This window comes from Aegilops tauschii, chromosome 4 (genome assembly GCF_002575655.3).
Source record: "Aegilops tauschii subsp. strangulata cultivar AL8/78 chromosome 4, Aet v6.0, whole genome shotgun sequence".
NCBI lineage: Eukaryota > Viridiplantae > Streptophyta > Magnoliopsida > Poales > Poaceae > Aegilops > Aegilops tauschii.
This window is the reverse complement of record NC_053038.3, coordinates 528,344,111-528,366,313: the sequence shown is the minus strand read 5'-3', so window position 1 is coordinate 528,366,313 and position 22,203 is coordinate 528,344,111.

The window sequence follows — 22,203 nt, the reverse complement described above, 5'->3', positions numbered from 1 at the left end:
GGACGGCGAGCACGGGGGCGGTGGTGGTCGGTGGTGGTCGGGCGCGGGTGAGATGAGGCAGGGGAGGCTTAGCAATGGCGCACCACCTAGCGGTGCGCCATTAGTATGTTTTTTTAGATAGAAATGGCGCAGCCCCGAGCGGTGCGCCATTAGTAATCTTTTTTTAGATAGCAATGGCGCACCACCCAGCGGTGCGCCATAAGTAACTTTTTTTTGCATAGCAATGGCGCACCAGCCAGAGGTGCGCCATAAGTAATTTATTATTATTATTTTTTGTTGCATCTAATAATTTTTTAGAAAATGAATATGAATATGAAACAGTAATAATTTTTTATAAAAACAGTAATAATATTTTTAAAAAATATCATCAAATTTGTTATTTGAAAATATAATCAAATTTGTTTTTTTTGGATTTTTAGTTGCATTCGTTTGTGACGGTGGAGCGGGGGAGGGTACGGGGGGTCGTCGGCGGCGGTGGAGCGAGGGAGGGTGCGGTGGGTCGTCGGCGGCGGTGGAGCGGGGGAGAGGGTGCGGGGGGTGCTCGGCGGCGAGGGGGATCGAGATCGAGTGTCCTCATGAATATTCAATATTTTTTCATATTGAATATGACAAAATATCGGGATCGAGGGTGCTCTTGGCCCATCTGACACGGAACATCGGGACCTTCTCTCCAGCGTAGCTCAGCTCCCAGATCTCCTCGATCCTTCCGTAGTATCTGTCCTTGTCGTTACCGGTGTAGGATTCCATCGTTACCTCGGAGTTCTGATAACCATCGCTCTTCATGTCCTTGTCCTCGGTGTAGAATGTGTAGCCGTTGATATCATACGCCTCATACGTCATCAGGTTGTGCTCGGCGCCCTGTGACAAGGCGAATATGAGTTGTTCTTCCGCGGAAGAATCCTCATGTAAAGGGTACGACAGAAGCTTCTGCTTGAACCAACGCGTGAAACATGAGTTGTGCTCTTTGATTATATCTCCGTCCGTCCTCTGTTGGCCTCGGTCATTGTACGTCTTCTCAATAAAGGTTTTGTGCTCTACCACCCAAGGATCGACCACGTCTATGTGTGGTAGCATGACTAGGTTTGCTCTTTCAAAGTCGGCGAGTCGACCCTCGAAGTCGACATGCATTTCGCGGCGACCCTCATGGTGACCCCATCCAGCGAGCCTGGCGAGGTGCCTGTTGACGGGCAGACCAACGGGGTTCTCGATGCCTAGATAATTCGTGCAGTAGGAGATACACTCTTCGGTCAGAAAGCCCTTGGCCATGCTTCCCTCTGGACGTGCCATGTTGCGAACGTATCCTTTGATGACACCATTCATCCTTTCGAACGACATCATGCTGTGCAGGAACGTCGGCCCGAGTTGGATGATATCCTCCACGATATGGACCACCAGATGCACCATAACGTCAAAGAATGCAAGCGGGAAGTACATCTCAAGCTCGCATAATATCACCACGATCTCTTCCTGTAGCCTTCTGAGTTGCCTCACGCCAACCGACTTCCGAGAGATGACGTCAAAAAAGTTGCATAGGCCAAATAGCATTTCACGGACGTGCGCGTCCATGATCCCACGGATTGCAACTGGAAGTATCTGCGTCATCAGCACGTGACAGTCGTGAGACTTCATCCCGCTGAACTTCTGCTTCGCTGGGTCTAGGTATCTGCTTATCTTCCCCGCGTAACCGTAAGGAAGTTTTACTCCTACGAGGCAGGTGAAAAACTGATCGATCTCCTCCTGACTTAGAGTGAAGCACGCGGGAGGGTAGTCATTTCTGGTCTTCTTGGCCTTTTTGCCTTTGCGACGACTTTCCGTGTCCTGCTTCGCCTCATCATCAGCATCATCATTAGCGTGAAGCTCCTCCCTAATGCCCATTGATTTCAAGTCTGCCCTTGCTTTCGGCCCATCTTTGGTCCTCTCTGGCATGTTGAGCAGGGTACCAAGCAGACTCTCACACACGTTCTTCGTGATATGCATGACATCAAGGCTATGAGGCACACGGTGGATCTTCCAGTACGGCAAGTCCTAGAAAACAGACCTCGTTTTCCATACCATCAGCAGCGGCTCTGGCGCCTTTCGCTTGTTTCCCGGCTCTGGCGCCTTTTGCTTCTTTCCCGACAGTGGGCAATCTTTCCAATTTTTCAACAGCTCGTCTATTTCCTCGCCGCTCCTCGTACGCAGGCGTCTTCGGGGTTCGGTTTCACCATTGAACAGATCCTTGCGTTTCCTCCATGGGTCATCGTCGCGAAGCCACCTTCGATGTCCCATGAACACGGTTTTCGAAGACCCGGGATCTCTATCTAGCTGGCGATACGTTGTGTCATCCATGCACCTGACGCATCCAGAAAATCCGTGGACCACCTGCCCCGCGAGATATCCGTAACCGAGATAGTCGTGCACCGTCATGAGCAGTGCGGCTCTCATAGGGAAATATTCTGTCCCTGCGGCATCCCACGTATTGGCTGGCATTTTCCACAGCGTGTCTAGCTCCTCTTTCAGGAGCCCCTGATACAGATTGATGTCGTTCCCTGGTTGTTTCGGCCCTTCAATTAGCATACTCATGTGAATGTACTTCCTCTTCATGCACAACCAGGGGGGAAGGTTGTACATCCACACAAACACATGCCAGGTGCTATGTGTGCTTCTCTGGCTGCCAAACGAATTGACTCCATCGGTGCTCGCGCCCAGCATGATGTTCCTTGGATCCTTCCCAAATTCTGGGTGTTTGAAGTTCAACGCTTGCCACTGGCTCCCATCCTTAGGGTGACTCAGCATCTTGTCTTTTTTATTTATCTCCAGATCATTTGCGTCATCTTCTCGCTTCTTCTCCTCCCTATCCGCGTGCCAACGCAGGAGCTTTGCTACCTTAGGGTCCGCGAAATACCGCTGCAGACGAGGAGTGATCGGAAAGTACCACACCACTTTTCGAGGAGCTTTCTTCCTCTTCCTGTATCGAGTGACGCCGCACACCGGACATATGGTAGACTCCGCGTGCTCGTCCGATAAATGATGCAATTGTTCATGCAAACATGGTATTTCATGTGGGGTAAATCCAGAGGACACACGATTTTCTTCGCCTCCTCGAAACTGGTCGGGCACTTGTTCCCCTTGGGAAGACGTTCGTGCCAGAATGACATGTTCTCGTCGAAGCATGCGTCGGTCATTTTGTGTTTTACCTTCATCTCCAGAGCCATGAGCGTTACTTTCAGGCGGGTATCCTCGGGCCTGCATCCTTCATACAATGGAGTAACCGCGTCTATCTCAAGTTGATCCAGCTTAGCTTTCTCTCGGGCGGCAGCTCTTGTGTTATCCGTCTGCTTGAGAAGCAGCTCTTGAATATGAGGGTCCTGCACCCAGCCCATCGATGGTCCATCGTCGTCTGCTCCGCCGGCATCTTCATCTTCATGATCATGCCCTTCGTCTGCTCCGGCATCTTCCTCATCATCATGTCCGGCATCTTCTACATGATGACTATGTGCAGCATCACCGTCGTGATCATGTCCTGGAGATTCTTCGTCTTCTCGCCCGCCCGAGCCGCGGTGGTTGTCTTGCTGCCCTTCCTCATTTCTTGCCCGGCCCCCATGGACGACTTCATAGTCATCTTCATCACCTTGCCACACCGAGAGCCATCCATGAAACCACGCAAGAGCAGGTGGTCCCGCACCTGCCCGGAATCCGGGTCCGCAATAAGGCTCTTCAGCTTGCATCTTCGAGACGGACATCTTATCTCGGCCTTCGCGGAGCTCAAAAACCTATTCACGATGCCTTCGGTCATCGTGCGTACCATGGTCGCCTGCGGGGTAGAGCAAAACGATATTTTAGAACCAAGAAAAAATTTGGCATGACTTTCCCTAAAAATAGGACCAAAAAGAATGCATAGTGCCAAAATTATCGCCGAAACGGAAATGAATCAACATTCCAGCAAAATATTGGCAACTATCGCATTTCAAATACCGGTACCTGCAAACACAAACATATATGCAACACCACAAACATATGCAATACCGCAAACATACATAGATCTAGCTAGGCCATAAAAAGTGCATGTGCACGTTCTTGGAGGGAGAACAACATAAAGATAGCTTCCCCCTTACTTACCTATCAAAAAAAGGTAATTTAACCACTTAATTTGGATGAATCTATGGTGCAAATGAGGTGAGGAGGAGGAGGCAGCCGAGACAAGCTTGGAGGAGGAGGTGGAGAGAATGAAGTGGGGAAAGTGAGTGGGTAGGTGTGGCTGTCCAAACTATCTAGCTGGTCCCAGGTTAGTAATGGCGCACCACCTACAAATGCGCCATTAGTAACCCTGGTTACTAATGGCGCACCTGCTGGTGGTGCGCCATTAGTAGTTTTGCAAAAATAATAATAAAAAAATATACACTAATGGCGCACCAGGGCACAGTGCGCCATTACTAGTTTAAACTAGTAATGGCGCACTATACCCTGATGCGCCATTAGTAGTTTTGCAAAAAATAAAAAAAATATAGTAGTGGCGCACTATGTGGCTGGTGCGCCATTACTATGTTTGGAAAAAAATTGTTACTAGTGGCGCACCATGTGTCTGGTGCGCCATTAGTGTCTTTCACACTAATGGCGCACCAGCACATGGTGTGCCACTGCTATATACACTACAAGGATTCCGGTCTATTGCAACAAAATTTGTTGCTACAACTACGTTTTGTTGCAATAAAACGCAATATTACCACAAATTCTCCGGTTGTGGTAATAGGCCGCACATATTGCCATAACTTAGTTTCGTCCCGGTACATACTAACTTTGTTGCAATACAAGCCTCATATTGCAACAAACTGTATCGGTGTTGCAATATGATAGTGGTATTGCGACAAACAAATTTTGTTGCGTGAGGGCAGTCATTTTGTTGTAATAAAGACTAGGTATGTCAACAGAATAACTATTCGTGGCAATATTCAAAAAGATATTGCAACATCGGCGTGACGTTGCATTAGTTACAAATGTTGTTGCAAAAAAGTGGCTAACTATTGCGACAAACTGCATTGGCGTTGCAATATGGTAGCGATATTGCGACAAATAAATTCCGTTGCGCCAGGCAGCCATTTTGTTATAATGGAGACTAGGTATTTCAACAGAATAACTATTTGTGATAATATTCGGAAATATATTGCAACATCAGTGTGATGGTGCATTAGTTACAAATAAAACAGTGGATTTTTTTTGAGGGAATGGAAAAATATATTAGCATGAAAGCATATTATATATACATATTTTACCTATAAAAAATTACAACATGCGGGCCCAGGACAAAATAAAATGACCAACAATGGGGCAGTTTGACATGCATGAAGTAAAAGAAATGATCCATGCCAAGATTCGAACTTGCTACCTCACAATTAGGGAACCAAGTGATTACCAACTGGCTACCATCACTGTCACGCTTATTTCCAATAAATAAGCTTTTGGTAAACGTACTGAACGGCTGGGCCAAGGCCTGTCAAAAAGGTAGGTGTTGGCCGGCCGGTGAGGAGTCAAATTGGGCAGCGATTCCGTGACTTTGGGCCGGTTTTGCTTCGGCAAGATTCCACCTAGTATTTCTTTTCTCTTAAAAAACCTAGTTTTGCTTCTTTTTCGCCTAGGTTTTTCTAATCAGCTTTTGGTTTGCTTTTCTTCCGGTTTTTGATTTTTTTTCTGGTTCCTTTTCCTAATTTTCTTACTCTTTAGTTTCAATTTTTCCCTTTTTTCTTTTTAAATTTCAGTAATTTTTTATGAAAATTCGTGTATTTTTTTAAATACCAACGATTTTCGAATTGACCAACCTATTAAAATGCGTGATTGCTTTTTGTTAAACTTGGCAACTTTTGAAATTTCGTGATTTTTTTGGAAGCGTGGATTTTTTTTCCAAATTTACAAACTTTTTTTTCAAGTCACTGAACATTTTCATTTTCACCAATATTTTTTCATGCCACGATTTTTTTCAAAATCGTGGATTTTTTTCAAATACGTAAACTTATTTTGACTTTGGCAACTCTTTTCGAGTTCGAAAACATTTTTTAGAACTGAAGAACTTTTTAAGAAATATATTAAAAAAATTAGAATTCTTGAATCTTTTTTGGGTCCATGATTTTTTTCAAAAAAGTAGTGATCTTTTTTTAGAATTGACAAACATTTTTTTTCAAAATCGTGAACATTTGTTTGAGGCCACAATTTTTTTTTCAAACTCAAAATAATTTTAAATTCTAAACTTGTTATAGAAGTGTACGGTCAACTATGCCATGGGTCAATGGTCAACCAGTCATCCGGTCAACATGGTGAACCGCTCGAAACGGCCAGGCGAGCGAACTGGTTAGAGCGACCTCGCATAGCTGGGTCGGCCCAGGGCGCGCGACGCGTGAGCGCCAGTTAGGATTGCTTGCGCCAGAAGCGCTATATAGGCGCTCTCCATATTTTAATATGCTATAACACTAAAAATTAAACACATCCAAATCAAACAACTCACAAATTCAAATTTGTTGGTGCATGTCATTAAATCAATAGTTTTGCCATTATTCTTGCACACAAATTGAAATTGTCTAAAATTATTTAAAAAAATCTCTCTATGAGATATAAATATTTCTTGTATGCGATGTTTCATTTGATATGAGATGTGAAAGTAGGGAGCTTATTGGGAAGTAGGAGCCTTTAAATATGTAAGCACGAAAGTAACAGTTATGCTCAGCTCAGGGGCAACCAAAGGTTATCCCTTGTATACCGGGCTAAGAGCAACTCTAACAGATCCCACATATTGGCCCGATCCCCAAAAATCGGACCTATATGCAGTTTATGGACCAAAAAATGACTAGTAGATCCCGCATCTTGGCCCGGTCTACATATTTTTCTTACTGGAAACCTAAAATTGTCCCCCTTGAAGCGATATATGTACGGGATTTGGGGGCACATTCCAGGATCCTACAAAATCCATTTTGGTAGAAGAATGGGGAGGCACTCAAGAGCGAGAAAAGATCTTACCAGCATCGGTCGAGCATCCTGGTCCAAAGCGAAGTGAGGTATGAAGGTGACTGCTAGGTGTCCTGGTCGTCCTTCTTGGCTGCTCCTAGACTCGTGAACCGATGGGAGTTGTGCTCGGTGCTGTACAGGAGTGAACGAAGGTCAGAGTTGAACCAGTCAGGATAGCATACCAGAGATGCTAGCTCTCGCGAGGTAGAGAAGCATGCTGCATTTGGCCACCGGGATAGCAGATCAAGGACGCAAATGGTTCCGGCGAGTCATCTTTAACCTTAATGCTTTTCTGATATTAACTAGTAGATCGTAATCTCACATGTGTAGTAAAGCCACAGTGGCCATAACACATCATAATTAAACTTATGGTTTGATCCCTTGCTTCCTAGGGTACTCAATTATAGTGTGCTTGGGACACCCCATTCCCATGTCACAGAGAGTAGCCAGTAGCCCCTGTCCTTGTTGTTTGACGTGGGTAATAAATAGTGTTGCATCAATCTACTTTGAGTTAGAGTACATGCCAAGATCTTCTAGAATGTCACCGCTTTGATGAAGCCTCGACACAGTCTCTTGTATAGGTAGACATGGCTTGGTAGTTTCCTATTTCCAGGGGATATAATACTATCAGATGATCCCTTGATTATGGGAAACCTATCTTTTATAATTGATGAATCTCTCACATAGCACATCCATCCTTATCCCCTCCGGGCTCCCCGCTTTGATGACCTCCTTGTAGAAAAAATGAAAGAAAATAATACAAACTCAATAAATGCAATCCTTTCGCATCGAGTCCTTTTATGTGTACAAGTTGCGAGGAAAAATACTAAATTTGCAATATGATCAATTTGAAAGAACAAAAATCCTTCACAAAACAAGGTATCATGTATGAACATTCATTTCCAAGGTGATGGCTATATTCATTCCATAGTTTATGATAATGTGCCCAAATTGAGCACATAGGTGCATCTTGCCATTACAAACAATGTTGACAAACATTAAAAAAAACAATGTTGACAAATAGAGTTTCTAAGATTTTCTTAAAAAAAAAATCAATTTTCACAGTTTAAAAAATGGGTGTTTTTTGTGAAGCAACTACAAAACCATGGGTTTAAAATGGCACCATTGAAATTTTCACATAAAGTAGACCATATTTGAGAGACAGTTCCCAAGTTTCATGGATTCTATCGTACATTTATTGCATAGAATTCAAATTTAAATCACAAGTGCATAAAAATGTTGGCAAAATTTTGGTTTAAAAAATCCTACTTATATCCTTTAAAAGGCCTTTAAAAAGGAGAAGAAATAAAAAGATAAGGGAAGAAAGAAAAGGAAAAAAAATAAAATTTTACGGCGTGCAAAAATATTACACTAAAAACTACATCGTGTTTTGATTGGTCAAGGTAGCCCTCCCACGGATCACACATCAGAACCGTTGGATTTACTTAGATTAAACGGCTGCGGCTCTGCGGTTGCCCTATCCTTTTATCTCATCTCTCTCTCCTTATCCCTTCACACGCACGCCTACCCATCGAAGCCACCGCATACCACGCCGCAAGTTGCCTGAGGCCCTCATGCTGCCGCCGCTCGCCCCTTTCTCTGTATGTCGCCAACGCAACCCTGTGCCCCAGGGTCGTTCCCTCCTTCCCACAAGGCTCGAGGAAGCCCAAGGAGGCGGCCATGAGGAGCGCGCAGCCACCGGAGTCGTGGGCAGATCTAGCCGGGGCCGTCGGCAGCCACCCCTCCCTCCGGGCGGGCATGAAGAATTTAAGCGGCTTGGGAAGAACTAGCATATGGACCATGCGCGCCTCCCGCGCTAGGAGCCACCGGTCCTCGTTATCTGCTAGCATCCACGAGGAATCCATCCATATGTAAGCTACCTTCCACAATAATCCATCTAGCAGGCTGCTTGCTTGTTTGTGTACTAGTGCAAGGGGAGCAAGATGTGAGGACGGCATCGAGGGTACATGCCCGTTGGTAATTGATTCTCCTGGTAATAATCGTAGTACGTACGTGTTCCTGCCAGTTTGGTTCTCAAAGTTAACATTACAGGTTCACAACTACATCGAGGGGAAAGTGTAGCGCCACTACTACCGTGCAATTGCTTGATTTTAACGCATGTCATAAAATAGATACTACTAATAACGATCATATGTGTTGTACATCTTACTTAGATCTTAGATGGTACTAACAACAATCGTAAATTAGATTGTACAATTGTTCAGTGCAGAAAAGTGAGTAAACATATGTACATTCAGTATGATCCCTTTGTATGCAGAATGTTACGACATTTAAAAATGTCAAAGGATGTGACGATGCAACGAAAGAACTTGAGTAGTGTTCTACTCGCCTTGGTGGAAAGGCACCAAAGGTATTTTGTTCTATGCCAGTCTGCAACATGCATTTTCAATCTGCTATGGACCTTTCTTTATAGAATATTCTAGATACATATTTGTAGCTTAAGATATTTTTGGTTCAATGTTGATTCAATAGCTCCGAACCATTAATATTTTTTTTCTGAGAATGCTTTTAACTGGAGCTCAAGAATTGGGAAGAACCTACTCACTAGCTTCATGTTATTCTGAACCGAGTAAAAGAACACACCCATCTATGAGGTACTTGATGTGCTTTGTACTTTGTTTTCACACACAAACAATGGATGTTAACTATGTATGTGGGAATAGAAAGATCCAGAATTCTTGTATTTGCACTTTTCCGCTTCCATGTTTTCTAGCAAAATGCTTCATTATATTCACTGAAAACTTGTGATGATTATTTGGTTTGCAAATTTTGTGTCCTCTTTAATTCGTAGCAGGGAGCATTGCCCTTACTTTGCATGATAAAACACTTGGAAGGGCTTTGAAGAATCTTTTTTTGAGCAGTGAGAACAACCTTGATCATAAAATAAACCTCCTTTTTGTTTTTAGACATAAAAGAACCGTTGCCAATGCCTATCCTTCTACTACCTGCAGTTGGACCAAATCTAAGAGAAGATGGCCAGAACAACTTATTTTTAGCGTGGTTGTGGGATGCACAAACCTGGAACAATGGGATTTATGTTTGTTATATCAGTGGGAACAATAGCACTCGATGTCAAGTAATCTATGTTCGATACATGATATATTTGTAATGAAAACTGCAACAACATGTGCGATTTGCGGAATGTAATGAAGTTTAAAAGTTCTGTTACTACCACAACCGAATATACATAGTATGTAGATTTTCAGCACACGAGCTCACATGCTTTTTTCTTAGAAAATTCAAAGAATGGAGTGTAGATAATTCAGAGAGAAAATTTGTCATATAGATTATCTTGAGTCGAAGTTTGCATGAATTTCTGTTGTTGCTTTTTTTCTATACAACCCAAAAGACGTAAAGATTTTCACGAAACTTGAAACCTTGACATAATAATGAATCCAACATCCCTAGAGTCGTATGAGATTAGGCAAAGAGAATAGACATAGAATTTTATTATCATTTGAATATTGTCAACTGACTAATGATGAGAAATATATTCATCTAGATTTTGAGCACAAGCTTCTCAACTATGTCCTGTATTAATACAATTTTGTAACAAATTTAGGTTCTTATTTTTGTTTTTTTAATTGTTTGTCAACAAGAATAAAAGAAAATTTTTTCTTCAAAAGGCTTTACATGCATTGCACGTGGAAGCTAACTAGTTTGTTATAATGCATAAAATCTTGGCATGCGTTAAATTGCTAAACCTTCAAGACTGTTCATTGGAGTGAGGACGTGCTCCGACATTCACCCTACCATCCATCAACTCATTGTTGCTGATATCATAGTGCATACAACCTTTTTCACATGTGTTATCTTATTTCACCATGGATAATGCACTGCTTACGTATATTCATTTGTTATATGCTTTACAGGACAAATGGATATATGTTGATGGCCACACATATAGAGGCTGGCGATCAACTCTCAAAATTCATAGTATACACCAGAAAGGCTGGCGATCAACTCTAAGTTTCACTTACAAGGCATACAAAACAGATGCAGCTAGATTGGCTATCTGCTGGAAGATTTACAACCAGAAGAGTGGGAATGGATGATTGAGTACTTTGGCACTGATTCAAAATTTCAGGTTATCTCTAAGATCACTCTTTGTCTACTATGTGTTAAGATGCAACTGCTTTTCTGTCTGGTTATATTTGGTTTTGATGAATTGATAGGACCACAGCCAAAAGAACACCGATAGTCGTAAGAAACAGAAGACAAAACACAAAATTGGATCAAAAACTTACTCGCAACTAAGTTTTGAGAAGGTATGAGTCTAACTAAATATGATGCCTCGCTGCTAACTATAGTTTCATGTTTCAAGCATCTCATTGGTATATTACTTGCAGAGAAACTTGGAAACTGGAGAAGAGCCAGATTGTATTGTTCTGTGGGAACTCACCCACACAAAGAATGGAACATGGTCTAACACAGAGTCCCAGGATGTTTACGTGAGTACACTAACTTTTGGTTGTTCTATAGTTATTCAACGATGTGCATTCGGCATGCTACTACATCAGCTGGGATTATTCATGCGTTGGATCGTGTTATTCTTGTTTCAACTTTTATATTGTCAATATTGATGCCGCACTTATAATTGTTCTTTCCTTTTTAGGACAAAGCACATCTAAGATGTTGAAAACAAAGAAACTGAAACTCATGGTCCACTTTCAAGTGAGCATGTCATTGGCCTTCATAATTAGCTAGCTGCTTCTTCTCTTTCACCACGCATTGTTGCTGCATCGGGTCATAACTTAAAAAAATGAATATGTGCTAGCTAGGGACATGAATTTAACTGAAACTATAGAGTGAGCCACAACTTAAATCAATAGTGGAAGATTTTAGTACATATACTTGTGCTTATGTTTTAGACATTTACACTTGTAAAACGGTTCTGATCCACATGCTTGCTGACATAGTATTACTCCAGTTAGTGTGGCGATAGTTCTTTTTAACAATGGGGCAGGAATAATTGTATGGCGTATGTTATGTTCGACTCATTAACTAGATTTTTTTTTATTTTTTGATTGCAGGATCCAAAGAACTAGCTCGATTGGACTCTAGATCACGGACAATTTAGTCTTGGAACTTAATTAGGATGGCTAAATTACATTTGAGTTTCATTTGATGGATATTTGCTATGAGAATTAAGAATTTTATGAATCTACATATTATACGTGTGGTTTTAAATATTGTAATTGAATGCCTATATTTTTTTAGGTTGCAATAGGCTATTGCCACAACCCACTTTTGGTTGCCACATGTTAGTACCACGAAAATTTAAATTGTCGCAATAGTTTCTTGCTACAAACATTTCACTTGTTGTGATACCTATTTATCACCGCCAAAACTAGTATGTTGCAATTTCTTGTTACGACGACTGGAAATTTGTTGCCATAACTTAATGCCAGAAGTGTAGCGGTTCGTCGCAAAATTCCTAATGCCGTGAAAACAAGGATTGTTGCCATAGTTTATTGCCACAATTGACTATTGCCACGGAACAGTATGCACCACGAAACGAGCGTCGTTGGCATAGGTTGTTGCCACAAATGTTTATCGCCACGAGCAATCAATCGCCATGATTTGTTATGCATTAAAGTTATCTCCACAAAGCAAATCGTGGCATCAGCTGAGTGTTGCCACGGGAAAACATGTGGCGACTTCCCACATGGTTGTTGCAATAGCACACTTTATTGCCATAGTTGCTTTTTTGTGGCAATAACCTATTACCATGTGTCCAGTCGCAACGCCTGCCAACGAATGTTGTTTCGTGGCAATAGGTACTTATCACCACAAATGGACATGTATTGCGACGAACAATTTTGTTGCAATAGACCCGAATCCTTGTAGTGATAGTAGTGGCGCACCACAAGTCTGGTGTGCCATTAGTGGCCATTTCATCTATAGCCCTTTTCCTAGTAGTGACAGTGTCCCGTGGAGTCCCGTTTTGCGGTACGCCACACCCCTCCTGATGAACAGGACCCCCGTTTCGACCGTAGTGCTCCAACACAAGTCTGTTTCCTCCGTTTTGCGGTACGCCACACCCCTCCCGATCAACAGGACCCCCGTTTCGACCGTAGGAGGTCCGTTTCCTCCGTTTTGCGGTACGCCAGACCCCTCCCGATGAACAGGATCCCGTTTCAAATGTGGCCGGTCGAACACAAGGCCGTTTGCTCCGTTCTGCGGTACGCCATGCCTCATTTCCATCGGTTGTTCCGTCCAAGCCCTCCCGATGAACACGACGACGCATTCCGTTCCGACCCAGCCGGTTGGCTCCCCATGAACACGACGACGACGCTGTTTCTCCGTTCCGACCCAGCCATGTACATGAGCCCTAGCCGTACGTATGCGCGAGTAGGCGTTCGAGACCCTGCCCGTATGTACGTACGTGGCCGTATTTTCTTTCTTGCACACTGGCTGCTGTACGTACGTGTACATGCTACGTGCGCGCCTCTACTACGACACGTGTGCGCCTCTACATCGACCAGTATGTACGTACACGTTCGCGACCAGAATGACAATGCTACGTACGCTTCGACCAGGTGGGTCCTGACTGTCAGGCACTTCCTTGCTTGCGAAGATGTAGCTGGTAGGTCCCAGCAGTCAGGGGGGCGAATTGTTTTTTTTTTGCCCGGACGCACTTCCTTGCGTGCGAAGATGTAGCTGGTGGGTCCCAGCAGTCAGGGGGAAACGTTTTTACGCGAAATACAGTGGCCCGTCCGGTGGGTCCCAGCTGTCAGGTGGAGGAATCATTATTTTCCGCGTAATAAGGAGGCACTTCCTTGGTGCGGCCGTGGACCCAGCTGTCAGCCTCTCCACGTACAGTCCACGTCCGATGGAAGTCGTTCCTTGACCACGTTGACCACGCTGCGCCGAGAGCACCAGGGCGATGGACGATGGCGAGGCCTAGGAAGGGGACGACGGGGAGCCGGGGAAGACGCGGAAGTGGAAGCCCACGCGCAGAGGAGTACGAGGGTTCACTGGTTCGGCTGCGGTGTGAGGCTGCCGTCGCCGCAGGGCCTGGCCAGCGGTGGAAATAGTAGGGGCGGTGAGGCCTCCGCGGCAGCACAGCCGGCTACGGGAGGCAGGAGCATGCGGCATGACCGGCGCTGCTTTGGGCGGCTGGAGCAAGAAGACTAGAGGTTGAAGAAGCACTACGGCCGTTGGATGGACATCGTACGGTCACTAGAGCTAGAATCGTTCGTATTGACTAAAGTTGACAAAGGCCTCCGTCCCAGTGAACTTAGTAGGCCCACAAGTCAGCCTCCCACCATGGTGGGTCCCAGCTAGCAGGGGGAGTATTCATTTTTTTTGTGCGTAATAAGGAGGCACTTCCTTGCGTGCGAAGATATAGCTGGTGGGTCCGAGCTGTCAGCAGCGGTAACGTTTTTTTCGTGAAATACATAGGCCCTTTCGGTGGGTCCCTGATGTCAGGTGGAGGAATCATTATTTTGCGCGTAATAAGTAGGCATTTCCTTGCGTGCGGCCGTGGACCCAGCTGTCGGCCTCTCCACGTACAGTCCACTTCAGATGCATGTCGGTCGTTGACCATGTTGACCAGGCCGCGCCGAGAGCACGAGGGCGGTGGACGACGGCGAGGCCTAGGAAGGGAACGGCACGGAGGCAGGGAAGACTCGGCAGTTGTTTCCCACGCGGAGGGGAGTACGACTGTACGAGGGTTTACTGGTTCGTCTGCCGTCGCCGGAGAATAACAGCAGGTGTGGGTGAGTAGAGGGATGGCTAGGCCAGCGATGGCAGTACGGTGGGGCAGTGAGGCCTGCGCGGCAGCAGAGCCGGCCGCGGGGAGAAGGGAGCAGGCAGTCCCGCCGGCGCTTGTTTGAGCGGCTGGAGCAGGAAGAGCAGAGATTGAAGAAGCACGACGGCCGTTGGATGGCCATCCAACAGTCACTGCTTGTGCGCCAACCTTTTTTTAGGAAAGCCTCAAATCTGTGGAAAATAGCATACATCACATCTGCCATTATTTCTAATAATTTACAGCCCATTTGCTAATTATTAAGGTTTTTTTTGAAGCCCATATTATTTTTGTTAGCATTACAGCCCATATTGTGGCCACGCTTAAAAAATTATACGAAATTTTGCATATTTCGGTGCGGTCCGAACTGTTTTTAATCCCGAAATTTCGACTCACATTCAAACTGATTTTAAAAATAAATGTATATCAATATAAAATCCAACAAATTCTCCACGCACAAAATTAATGTAATTTAAAATCTTGAAATGAAAAAAAAAATTGAAACTAATTGCCGGTTTGATGTGTTTTAAAAATGTACAGCACATTTCTCACTACTGATGGGCCATTTTCTCGGCCAGCCGAATGAAAGCTCTCGTCTTGAAAGATTTGCAGCCCAACAGGCCCGACAAAGCGACTTATTTGGCAAATCACAAAAAAACTGGGCTGTGGCCGTGGACCCAGCTGTCAGCCTCTCCACGTACAGTACTCTTCCGATGGAAGTCGTTCCTTGACCATGTTGACCACGCCGCGCGGAGAGCACCACGGCGGTAGATGACGGCGAGGCCTAGGAAGGGGATGGCGTGGAGCCGGGGAAGACACGGCGGTGGAAGCCCGCGCGAAGAGGAGTACGAGGGTTGACTGGTTCAGCTGCAGTGTGAGGCTGCCGTCGCCACAGGGCCTGGCCAGCGGTGGGAATAGTAGGGGGCGGTGAGGCCTCCGCGGCAGCACAGCCGGCCACGGGGGGTAGGAGCATGCGGCACGACCGGCGCTGCTTTGGGCGGCTGGAGCAAGAATACCAGAGGTTGAAGAAGCACTACGACCGTTGGATGGACATCGTATGGTCACTGGAGCTAGAATCGTTCATATTGACTAAAGTTGACAAAGGCCCCCGTCCCAGTCAACTTAGTAGGCCCACAAGTCAGCCTCCCACCATGGTGGGTCCCAGCTAGCAGGGGGAGTATTCATTTTTTTGTGCGTAATAAGGAGGCACTTCCTTGCGTGTGAAGATATAGCTAGTGGGTCCGAGTTATCAGTGGCGGTAACATTTTTTGCATGTAATAAGGAGGCATTTCCTTGCGTGCGGCCATGGACCCAGCTGTCGGCCTCTCCACGTACAGTCCACTTCAGATGCATGTCGGTCGTTGACCATGTTGACCAGGCCGCGCCGAGAGCACCAGGGCGGTGGACGACGGCGAGGCCTAGGAAGGGAACGACACGAAGGCAGGGAAGACTCGGTAGTTGTTTCCCATGCGGAGGGGAGTACGACTGTACACGGGTTTACTGGTTTGTCTGCCGTCGCCGGAGAATAACAGCAGGTGTGGGTGAGTAGAGGGATGGCTAGGCCAGCGATGGGAGTACGGTGGGGCGGTGAGGCCTGCGCGGCAGCAGAGGCGGCCGCGGGCAGGAGGGAGCAGGCAGTTCCGCCGGTGCTTGTTTGAGCAGCTAGAGCAGGAAGAGCAGAGATTGAAGAAGCACGACGGCAGTTGGATGGCCATCCAACAGTCACTGCTTGTGCGTCGACCTTTTTTTTAGGAAAGCCTCAAATCTGTGAAAAACAGTATACAGCCCATCTGCCATTATTTCTTATAATTTACAGCCCATTTGATAATTATTAAGGTTTTTTTGGAGCCCATATTCTTTTTGTTTGCATTACAGCCCATATTATGGCCACGGTTAAAAAATTATATGAAATTTTGCATATTTCGGTGCGGTCCGAACAGTTTTTAATCCTGAAATTTCGACTCACATTCAAACTCATTTTAAAAATAAATGTATATCAATATAAAATCCAACAAATTCTCCACGCATAAAAATTAATGTAATTTAAAATCTCGAAATGAAAAAAAGATATTTGAAACTAATTGCCGGTTTGATGTGTTTTAAAACTGTACAGCCCATTTCTCATTACTGATGGGCCATTTTCTCGGCCAACCGAATGAAAGCTCTCCTCTTCTTGAAAGATTTGCAGCCCAACAGGCCCGACAAAGCGACTTACTTGGCAAATCACAAAAAAACTGGGCTGTGGCCGTGGACCCAGCTGTCAGCCTCTCCACGTACAGTACTCTTCCGATGGAAGTCGTTCCTTGACCACGTTGACCACGCCGCGTGGAGAGCACCACGGCGGTGGACGACGGCGAGGCCTAGGAAGGGGTCGACGCGGAGCCGGGGAAGACGCGGCAGTGGAAGCCCGCGCGGAGAGGAGTACGAGGGTTCACTGGTTTGGCTGCGGTGTGAGGCTGCCGTCGCCGCAGGGCCTGGCCAGCGGTGGGAATAGTAGGGGGCGGTGAGGCCTCCGCGGCAGCACAGCCGGCCACGGGAGGCAGGAGCATGCGACACGACCGGCGCTGCTTTGGGCGGCTGGAGCAGGAAGGCCAGAGGTTGAAGAAGCACTACGGCCGTTGGATGGACATCGTACGGTCACTGGAGCTAGAATCGTTCATATTGACAAAGTTGACAAAGCCCTTCGTCCCCGTCAACTTAGTAGGCCCACAAGTCAGCCTCCCACCAAGGTGGGTCCCAGCTAGCCGGGGAGTATTCATTTTTTTGTGCATAATAAGGAGGCACTTCCCGTGGGTCCGAGCTGACAGCGGGGGGAACGTTTTTTTCGCGAAATACGGTGGCCCGTCAGGTGGGTCCCAGCAGTCAGGGGGCAAACATTTTTTTCGCAAAATACGGTGGCCCGTCCAGTGGGTCCCTGCGGTCAGTTGGAGGAATCATTATTTTCCGCGTAATAAGGAGTTACTTACTTGCTGCGGACGTGGACCCAGCTGAGACTCTCCACGTATAGTATACTTCCGATGGAAGTCGTTCCTTGACCACGTTGACCTCGCCGCGTTCCGTTGCATGCATGCGTCCATGGGCGTGGTGCGTCCCCACTGTCAGCCTCTCACGTACAGTCATCTTCCGATGATTCTCGGTTGTTGACCACGTTGACCACAACGTGCCGAGCGCACCCAGACTGGAACGACTCGGAGATGGGGAAGACGGGGCAGTGGAGTCGTAGATGGAGAGGAGTGGGAAACTTCACTGGTTCGGGTGCGCGGCAGCACAGCGCGGTGCCGCCCACGGGAGATAGGAGCAAGAACAGAGGTTGAAGAAGGAGCACGGCTGTTGGATTAACATCCAACGGTCCAGCTGCTAGAATCATTTGTTCATTAAGTTGACAAAGCCGTGCGTACACGTCCGCTTAGTAGGCCCACAAGTCAGTCACCAAATCTGACGGGTCCCAGCTGTCAACGGGATGAATAATTTTTTTGCAAAACAAGGAGGCACTTCCTTCCGTGCTAAGATACAGCCGGTGGGTCCCAGCTGTCAGGTGGAGGAAACATTTTTTTCCAGCTTAATAAGGAGGAACTTTCCTTGCGTGCGATCATGGACCTCGTGGGTCCCAGCTGTCAGGCTCTCCACGTACAGTCCTCTTCCGATGACTCTCGTTTGTTGACCACGCCGCACCGAACGCAACGAGGCGGTGGACGACGGCGAGGCCCCGGACGGGAATGACTCAGAGATGGAAAAACGCGGCAGTGGAGTCGCAGATTGAGAGGAGGAGAAGGGTTATAACTGGTTCTATTGCGGTGTGGGGCTGTAGTCTGTGGAGAATAACAGGAGGTGTCGAGGGGTGCAGGGATAGCCTGGCCGGCGGTGGGGTAGCGCTTCACAGCGATGCGTGCTAAGCAGAGCCGCTAGCCGCCTGAGGCCGGAACAGGCGGTCCCGGCGACGCTGGAGGAAGAAGACGAGAGATTGAAGGTGCATGCCGGCCGTTGGATATAAATCCAATGGCTGTGGATGACACAATCATTTGTTGACCAAGTTGACAACGCCCTACCTAGGCTTCGACCTATTGGCCCACATGTCAGCCTGCAAAAATGTGGCATATATTTAACCCATGTTTTCTAGAATGTACAGTCCATTTTCTGGGCTGGGTGAACAAATAATTTCACGTCAATCAGGCCCATTTATATTTTCTAAGAAAACCCAGCCCATTTGCACTTCCTTGAAATACACGTATTAGGTGGGCTCGTTATATATATAATGTTATGTTAGAAGGAGCAATTAATATCAAAGAATAAACCGGAGAGGCACATTTTTTATAGATATAATTAAGGAATTAGCGAGTTATTGCTCAAAATAAAAATGAGCGCGTTATTATTAAATTGGTCCTTAAAATCTTCGCAAGCTTTTGTACGCAATCACCAGGATTTTCCTTGCCTGCGAGTCAAAAACAACCAGGATTTTCCTTGCCAATTTCCGTTAAACATTTACTTTTATAAGTTAATAACATGTGGGATGTTTTTATAATGTATATATAAGTCTCTATAAAATATACGATAATAGTAATAATGTAAATATATATAATGTGGTTAGAAGGGAAAACATAAATTGGACACAACATTACTTTTATAAGAGACCTGCGTTTTATACCCCATAGTAGGCATACTAACAAGTTCACACACAAATACAACAGAAAAGGTAAACATTCATATCAAACTCAGGTTCACAGGACACGTTCATATTCATAGCCAACATTCATTATCAACAACTCAAAAGATTCATATATACACAAGCTCAGCATATCTATGCATCCAAATGATTGATAGATCACACGACAATATTCATACATAATTCACAAAAAGATTCAGATATACACATGTTCAGTATGTTTATGCATCCAAATGATTGAGATCACAGCCAATATGATCCATGGACGAACTTTAATTACCTAGGGTACAGACTGGTAAATGGTGTTCAATTGGAGGTACTTCTTGCTAAAATTAGTTCTTGTACGAGTAAACTTTCGAGTACATAAGAGGCAGCACAGACAATCTGAACTTTGCTTGTAGGTTTATCCTCAAATAGTGGCCTCGTGCCGAGGGAGGTTTGAGCAACTTGGCCACTACTTTCATCCAACTAGTTTACTGGCTCATCTTGGTCCTGTGTCTCGCCAAAATTCAACATTGCAGACGAGAAAGGAGGCGGTTGAGAAAATGAACCACCCAAATTTTTTGTGCAGTTCAACTGAAATGGAGCATCCTTGGCGTGCAGACTGATTAAGTGCCAAATGAATATACGCGTCAACCAACTTGTCTGGAATCTTTACACTCCATGCCATATAGTTCGCTACCATATGTGTCGATAACCAAAAGGCACAAGTTGGGACCAAAGACTGGACTGCATTTTTCTGGGCTATGCACCAAGCAATATTTTTGGCGTTCACTCTCCTAATACCTGGAGTTTGACAATTGGTTGACGCCGGTTGATACTCGAATGAATATACGCACTTCTTGTCAACATCGATGCTTGTCTGAGTGAACTTTGGAGTACATAGCAGCAGCATCAGTACCTGTCCATCTAATCATTTTGTGCAGTTCTACTGAAATCACCCGATGTAATGATTTGCCTGTGAGTTCAGGCTCCAAATTACTCCTTTATGAAATCGGCAAACAGTAGCACAATACCAATACATATGACAGGCACAATAATCAGGATAAAGACCAGTACCAACCTGTGTGAGGTAGCATATCAATTACTATTTCCTTTGACTGGAAGCCGAGATAAGCCAAGCGACTGACAGCAAAGGAAGAAAGCAAGCGGAGATTAGCGACTGACAGGAAAGGATGGAAGCTGTCGAGGCAATGAAGCACCCAAAGTTTTTGTGCAGTTCCACCAAAATCGAGCATCCCTGTTGGCATATATATTGAGAGAGTGAGATTACTGTAATAGTGGGACTAGTTGATGAAACATACACTAACAAATAGAAGCACCCTCATTATCTTAATGGGTAAAGTTAGCAACATAGTAGTCTTGCTTAAAGAGAGGTATTAGTTTATTTAATCAGTGCCAATTAGCTCAACTCAACACTCAAAGCATTGCCATTTATCATAGGTTGCAAAACTTTAACGTGCAAAGATAAAGGAGTTTCTCATGACAGTAGCATGATACAAATAGAGATGACAGCAAACTAATATGGATGAAGGCCTTAGGCCCGTACCAACCTGAGAAAAAAAGCTTATTCATGTAGTCCCATAAGAGATGATAAAGCACTCACTGGAATCACACAATAGTATATATTTTTGTGCACTTCAAATGTATGGTTGAAATCACTCTTGTTTACCAGTGCTGAGATTATATCGAGAGATTATCAAGAACTTCCAGCAGAGTTAGAGCACTGGCTGGGATACAGTTCATTGTATTGTCTTGTGTAGTTCCACTAAAATGTATGATTGGCACAACATGATCCCTGTTTGCACAAGTAGGAACAAGGTGAAACCTTCATTAGCTTAGTGAGAAAGGATAGGAAGACATTAGCATATTACTCAAACATTAGCATCAAATTCATGATGGACAATATGCAAAACATTGCCTCATTGAACCAATGGCAATAAATTGACATGCAAAACAATAGCACTATTATGTCATTGCTCCACCACATGATTCACCTCCATAGACAAACATACACACGTACATGATTCAGCATAGGGTCCTACTAAAGATTTGTTTAATTCCAACAGGAAAATTAGGCAGTAATAAATTAGTGGTACTTAAGTACTCCTAATTAATTAAGTGAGACAGCAGAAGTGGAAGGGCTCCCTGGAGGACAGTCTCACATGTAAGGTAGTTGTTGCCGGAGCCCTTGAATGGCCTCGACTGAGGCCTCTGGCTTCAGCAAGATCGCCTTGGCACTGTTTATTCTTCTTCTTCTTCCTCTTCATGCTCTGTTTCTCTTTCTCCTCACTAGTTGGCGAAACCAAGTACATGATTGGCCTTCTAATTCAGAATTGGTTTTGTCAGTGAGGGAGTACAAGTGTACTAGTAAAAAACAGCATTATTTTCTCATGGCAGTCGAAAATAGAGATGAACACATGCATTAAATATCATTCTTACCTAAAGGAAGGTTATGGCGCCAATATGGATGATGAGGATTGGAACACAGATCTCCCTTTGTGCAGTTCCACCAAAATGAACCAACTGTTCCATTCTGACATTCCAGTTAAACATCACAAAAGTCACTTCTTTTAAGAAGAGTTTTGTGCAGTGCATCAAAAGGTCACAACAGCAACCAGGTGAATTTGATATCCCTGTTTGCACAAAAAGGCACAGAGGAAACAGTCGGAGTCTCAAACAATTACAGGCAAAAACATTTGGCTAAACTTGTCATGACTTATAACAGTGGCATGGCTTCATTTTTACCAGGGACATTAGACTAAGAACAACTAAGGCTGCGTTCGGTTCACAGGTTTGG